Source organism: Aptenodytes patagonicus, chromosome 7 (genome assembly GCF_965638725.1).
Source record: "Aptenodytes patagonicus chromosome 7, bAptPat1.pri.cur, whole genome shotgun sequence".
NCBI lineage: Eukaryota > Metazoa > Chordata > Aves > Sphenisciformes > Spheniscidae > Aptenodytes > Aptenodytes patagonicus.
Window position 1 is genome coordinate 38,032,601 of NC_134955.1, and position 7,655 is coordinate 38,040,255.

Sequence of the window (7,655 nt, forward strand, 5' to 3'; positions counted from 1 at the left end):
TTGAAATATCTGGCAAATAGTAACAGCTCTAGATTGTAGCTTATAATTAGAATTGCTTGAGCCAGTTCAAAAACAGTGAATCAAGCCAGAACCTACTCCATTGACAGATCCCTCCATTTCAAATAAGACCCCTTTACATAATGAGAGATCTCACATTTAAAAGTTCATATCCAACAAAACATTGTTAAGTAGAATTTTCTTTTCAAATTACAAGCCCTGGACTCCAGTCACGAATTACAGTTCATTTTGGGTCATCTGTGAAAAAGACCGCTTTTCTGGAGAAGTAAGCTGAGAATGACTACATTTTACAGACCTCAGCATTGTGCATCTAGTATATCAGAGGAAAATTGGGTTGGGTAGAACAGAAACGGGATGCATGTAAAAAGAGGAATAACATGATAAAGCTGGATCCACTGAACCTGAATCAAGGAAATCAGAGAGGGAGGACTGCATACAGAATTTAACAAACAAACAAACAAACAAACAGATTTGGGAATATTAATTAAACTGAGGGACAGGACAAAAATGAGGGAGGAGCTGCTGAGATTTGAGACTGTAAGCAGGAATTTAGGAAAAAACCACTGAAAAATATTTTATTTGGTTTGTCTTGAAACATTATTTTTGACTATGAAGCTCTAAGAAGCAAAATTTCTATAGAACAGTAAGGTTTACAATCTTCTCCCATATGGTCATCCAGTTTCAGTTTAGTGGAACTAGATTTAAAGTTAAAATGTTTTAACTAATACATTTTAGCTATAAAATTTGTTTCCTGAGTTTGTTCCACCAAAAGGAAAAAGACATAAGCATATATATTACCTTCCACCTTTGCTATTACATCAACACAAATGATTACTAGCTCTGGGGGTAAAAACATTTCTTTGTCCAAACACAGCTAAACAGAGTAATTGTGCAAATCAGATGTAACAATATCCTCATATGCCTTATGAGGACCAAACACTAAGGAGAAGCATGAAGCCCGTTGACACAGAGGTAACAGAAACCTCCCTAGGTTTGAAAAATATATCTGATTTGTGTCTCATTTCTTGAGACTGGAAAATTTAGAAGGTTTTGTATGATTTCTTGTAATGTACTCCTTTAGCTGAACTAGAAATATCATTTTTGCTACTGTTTGTTCTATTTGCTTTACAGCACGATCTAGAATGTATAAATACATGAAAATGGATAGATAACAGAAAATAGATAGGATGAAATTACCATTTCAGGCTCCAAAAATAAGATCTCTCCCAGTCACCCTTTGTTTTACTGAAACCTTCATTTACTGCTATAGAACTTGAGGTTGTATTCTAGAATAAATGAATATACAAAGGTTCATTCAAGGCAGACTGCTTAATCACGTTATCAAGGTCAGTAATGAAAGATCTCAATGCATATTAATTCCTCATTTACCTTTTTGCTACACAGTGTTCATAAAATGCCTGTGCTACTCCTAACTACTTTCCCATTTGCCTGTGGGACTGTGAAAGAGAAAAGATAGATTCCCATTTATATTTTTGAAACCATCTCATAACATAATTGTAATACTTTGTATACTTTATATAATTTGCTAATAGATACCGTCAAGTCGTGAATATTTACAGTGATAAACAGGAAAAGTATATAATCTGTGTTATTCACTATTCTCAAATCATGAGGAAAAAAAGTTCCAAGAAGCAACACTGCCACCGCTAGCCGTGGGGTTCATGGGATCTAGAGTAAAATTCAGTTATGTCAAATATCTGAAGCTATCAGAGTGCACAAAGACCTTGGAAGCACTTGTTTAGAACCCACTCTGTACTTTTTATTTATATTCTAATGCCTCATTTACTCCTGTAAGATGCTTTGTTAATTCATGCAACTTTAGGCTCTGTTAGGCTTATTTCCTGAGCTGTGCTTGTAATCATCTCTAGCTTTCTCAGAGAAGACAGAGGAGACTCTGATGAAGGACTATATCCAATTTGATGGCATGCCTGTTTCTTTGTTTACAGCAATAGCCGTTAGCAAGCTGCGATACATGCACTTAGGGGACTGGATAGCTCCGTGTACTTGTGATGTAGGGGGGGAAAAGTGTGGGGGGGAATAGATTTCCTCTTCTCAGCAACAGATGTGGTGGTGCTAACACTAAAAGTTGAAACGATCTTAGAAGTTCAGTGGCACATCAAACTGGACCACTGATCTCATTTTCTGCAAAATGTTTTCCCCAAATGCCTAATGGTTTGATCATCGTTCATTTTTAAAAAAATTAGTTAGCCATGAAAAGAGCTATTCTCCCTGAAAGAGAATAAAATCTAAGGGAATGGGGTTTTAAAGCCTTTACATATCTTCTGAAAATGTTGCTGATGCCTAAGAATCAAGAAAAAGTTTATTGTGAAAACCCACTATAATAGCTGCAGCACTTCAGACAGGTACCTTGGTAGGAATGTAGAAAGATCAAGTAATGATGGACAACTTTTCAATTATCAAAGGTGATAACACCTTTGTCCGAGAAATAACACTGCCACCACTAGCAATGGTGATAGTAGTCTTGTGGGGGAACAATGAAGAGAAATCTCATGTCACTTCTGGTCAAGTACCTTTCTTTTTAGGCTAGCAATTTTCTGGACAGTTTATTCTCTTGGATAAAGAGTAAACAAAACAACTCCCAGTCCCTCAGACTGAAACCTCCTATTTGTGGATATTGTCTTCTCTGATCTATTCTCAGGTGCTTAGAGAAGAAATATTCAGTTCCTCCTCCTGAATGGAGAGTTGCATTTCATCTTAGCTGTATAATATATGAGATCTCTAAATTTTATTTGTCTGCAAATTCATGCACATCTTTCTGTCATTCCAGATAATATTTAAGCACAGTAAGTCTTTCACTGAGTTGAAACCTTTTATTTCAGTTGAGCTATAAAATTAATGTCTAGCTCATCGGGACTTATTCTTCTCATGTTCTATTGGAAAATATCTGCCCATAACAGTGTCTGAATGGCAACAGTTTGTATGTCCCACTCAGAGAAGTCCAGCAGCGAATATAGTTAGAATGGAACTACTAAATACAATCAAATTTTGGCAGTTGTCCAACTACAGCATATTATACTTGCTACTGTTGGTGGCACGCACAATGAAATGTTGGAAACAAAATTTAGTATGTATAAAATAGAGCAGGAAGCTACTTGCTGTTATATATCTCCCATAATACATTAGGCAACATGAGCTTTTTAAAACCTTTAAATGAATTCTTTAAAAGACTGCTTTGGTTTTTGATAATGTGTAATAGTAAAACCAATAGTAATACTTATCACATCGTGCAAGGATCTTGAAGCGCTTTACAAAAGAAAATAAGTACCATTATCCCCATGTTACATGGAGAAACTGAGGTATGGACAGGGCATGTTAATACCCCATGGCAATAAATAAGTCAGTAGCAAAAGAATATAATCTGTGCCTCTTAAGCTTTATGCCCATCTTCTTCTTGCTGAGTAACATTGCCTCCGAAATTTTTCTAAGCAATCCATGGTTTTTAATATGTTATTTGGCATTATGAGTGTTTGCAAAACACTGTTTGACCACTGTCCAATCACTCTCTATCTGCAGCCTCTGTCCTAATCCCGATGTAATCCCTTCAACCATGACTCCCTCATCCAACATATCATATTCACAAGCTTCTGAAAATAATATTATAGAAGCATAGACCTGTAAAAGACATCATACTGTGAATCTGCTGTTACCGTGAAATCATGGAACTTTTCACATGAAACAAAAGCTCATGATGGTTCCTACAGTTGGTAGAGTGCTTTCTCACTGATAGTATTGAATGAGGACATTTGAGGTGCCACAAAGCACAGAGGGATAATTTATACAAAAGCAATGTAGAAACTCTCGTAACACAATCACAATGATTAGCTTTTTCAAACATAATTCTAAGAACGGGTTTGTTAACACCTCTGCAGAACAGGAAAGAATTAAAATTTCATCTGAAAAAGATTTTCATCCTCTTAAGAAACTTCAATATACCTTTCCTGGAAAGCTTAGGTAAATAGCAACAGCTCCTGTCACTGATGATATCACAAATAGAGACATGAGAGAGAGTCATTTCACTGTGTGAAAACTAACAGATAAACATTCTGGCTTGTGGTCTTCTGGATTTTAAATTCTACTGATAAATAATATCCACATATTATCTTTATACCATAGTAGATAAATTCTCCTCTGATTCAGATAGGAAATGTCTCTGCACAATTAGAGAGTTTTAACACCACTTAGAATATTGCTTCTTATTGGCTCCTTATTATCTTTTCAATCAGATTCATGACCAGAGAAATGACTAGAGCTGCCATTTCAAATCATAAAGAAGTCAGGGATGTTTTTAAAGTTGGAGATCTTGAAAGATCTTTTTGTTTGTGTTTTCTTAATAGCTATCCCTGAGTAGTTTTTTGTACATTCTGATGAGAACTAAAACATGCCAGATCTCAAATTGCAAATACCATTTCACACACTTTTTTAATGAAAGTTCACATTTAAATTGTTTAATCAGTAAATATATCACCTTGTAGGTATAAGAGAACTTACAGCAGAACTTGTCTATGAGATAGTTTGACAGTATTAGTGACTGTGCAAAATCAAGCAGCTTAGATAATTTTATAATTACTCTAACGGCCTATTTCCCTCTTTCAAATATAGGTCATTACAGCCATCATGTAATCATAGCATCATGCAAATTATTTCATGATCTCACATGGAATGAACGCTTTCTCATAGTTTCCAAATGAAGAGCCTGGGCAGCAAAGCCTGAAAGAGGAATGTTCTAGGGATGTACCACTGTAAGCTTGTCCTGCTCTTGCACTCTTTACTACACATCATTTCTTGGCCACTGCCTCATACAGGATATTAGGATAGACAGACCTTTGATATGATCTGGCACTACTGTTCTTATTAGAGAACATTATAACAGAGTGAGCAAACTGTTAAGCAACATCAATACTGGTCTCTCTGTTGACGATACCAAGAACTGAACAGACGAGAACTGAACTGCTAAAAGTTTGTTCTCTCTATATATGGCTTGAAACATACTGGGAGGAGAGGTAGCTAACATATGCTCTACCATTATCAACACTTTTCTTGTCCTGTGAAAAAATCAAGCTTTCAAACTGTCATTTTGCAAGAACATCAAATACATGCACTTTCACACTGAAGAGGGAAATTTCAGCAGAAGTACTTGGAATTAGTTCTTTCTTTTGTGAGATTGTTTGTGTACATATACAGTAACTATAGCTTTGTAATGCTATAAACAACTGGCATAATGTAAAGTAATACACATTCCCAAAACAGAGGCATCAATCTACTTTCAAACCAACCCCACATAAAAAAGGTAACTGGACAGGCTGGCAGCGCACACGAAAGTCAATAATGTCCTGTGTCCTACTATTAAAAAAAAAATAATTAAAAAATCAGAGATAAGGGTAGAATGCTCTTCACCTGCATCTGCAAATGCAAAGACATTTAGCTCCAACAACTCAAATGTCCTCAGCTTTCACCTTTAAGTCTGAGAAAAGTTGGTTCCTACTCAAGAAAGACCCAGGGTTGGAGCTACAAAAGTGTTCTGATCTGGAGCACAGGTCCAGCAGCGATGCTGTGAGGAACATATGCAGAATCCTCTGTCATTACTCCAGGAAATGACAAGGTTTTGGCATCATAATTTAACATTGCAATGTGGTCTCAATCATTTTATATAACATTGTTTTACCATTGTCTTGACATAGTAAAGTGGTCTCCATAGACTTACATTGGCATAATTTTGCCATCGTCTTGACACTGTAATACAGTCTCTATAGACTTGAATTGAATTTTTGTCATTGCCTTGAAATTGTAATGTCCTCTTCCCAGGCTTGTCTTCATAAGCACATCCTCACCTTGTGGTTGTATTATCTCATCCTCGTTCTGATACCACCGGGCACCTTTATTTCCTATTAAACTTTGAAAAAGATACTCTTTGAAAGCTAATCCTTGCATGTAATCAGTGACTATTTTAGAACTCCTGCCTATCATTGTTTAACAGGATTTGAAAGAACTCTTCAAATCAGAAGTTATTCCAAGAAAATCTGAATGCTGCTAAAATGCTGAAAGTACATGCAAATACACTAGGAATGTGTGTCTTTTATCTTCAATATTATCTGGCTTTTAAGAACATCTTAGGTTAGGCCAGATCATAACAGTTTTGATTCTGTATTCTCTACTCTGTAGGACTGCTTAGAACACTTGATAAAATTGCATAAATTGGTTAACCTAAGTATGCTTCAGGAAAACACTGAATCTTTGCAGCTCAAAATCACTTCAATCCTCTGTTTAGTACGAATGAGTCACCAAGCATTTTCTGTCTTATGTTGGATAAACCTGTTCAGGACACTTTCTATTTGGGGACTGCTACTACTGGTCCCTCTTCTTGATAAAAAAATACCAAACTTACATAGCCATTCAACTTTACTTCCTCCTTAAAGAAGCCCAAATCGAAAGTATTTTCCTTCCTTCATGAAGATGACAGCAACATTTCACGTGTAAATACTTGTTGATTTTTTTCTCATTTTAACAAACAGCATTAGAGTCTTGTTTCTTATAGTATCAAACATACAGTAAGATAATACTTTAAAGAACCAGGACTCAACATTTGCAGAATACTTACAGGTAAGTGATGCTGACTACTAAATTAGGAAATTCTTGGCTTGTTTGGCTGATGTAAGGTATGATTTCTAAAGGAACTGGGCATTTTCCTTACACTGTTTATAAAACATAAGGCAAACTGATCTATGCATTGGGCAGCCCAGAGAAACTCATTTGTAATCAGTGAGTCAACTAGCCTGTTAGTCAACATACTGGTATGTACCTCTTCCTCACTGTGCCCTAAAACTTGTCCTTACAGAAATGTAGGGAGCTTTTCACTGGACTCCAGCTGAAAGAAGCATCTTTAACATGATAAAGTGTAACATTTTTAGGAACATTAAGCTCAGCATAATATTTATACAATGTTTTCCTTCAAAGGTGCAGCTGAAATTGCTCTTGCTTTGCTAGTAACAAATTGCAGGCATAGAAGAAGAGTGAAGTTAATTTTAATCATGTATGAAATGATTGATGTCATCAGAAATAAAGAGACTATGCCTGAAAATTTGGAATGCAGAAATAATGCAACAGAATACTGAAATTCACAAGTTGATAGTGTATCTTAATTAGATTTGAAAAGTAATAAGGTGGCACTCTTGTGTTACAGAGGGTGAGATTCAGACGCCTAAACATAGGTCAGAGATGCTTGGGTGCCCTGCCTGTCCTACACACTCCAGAAGGGTGCAGACTTCCTGCAGGGCCTATCTTACATCTGTCAGCTCTTGCAGATGCCTTGTAATATCCCGGGGCACTTCAAATGGCCCCAGGTACCTGCGTTTCTGCATCCAAATCACATCCTGGAATCTAAATTAAATTTAGAACTTATTTGGGCTTTCACTGACTTATGCCAGTGAAGTGAAAACAGCAGGAGTAATGTTAATGGGCTTTTGATAACACGTAAATGCTGCTTATGGCAAGCACAGTTTATGCAATTTGCCTACTAAGGGTGGTGCAAGATTTTTTTTAACAGAACTTCAAAATAAAGGTTAATAAAAGAAAATAGTTGGAAATGATAAAAGAGTGCA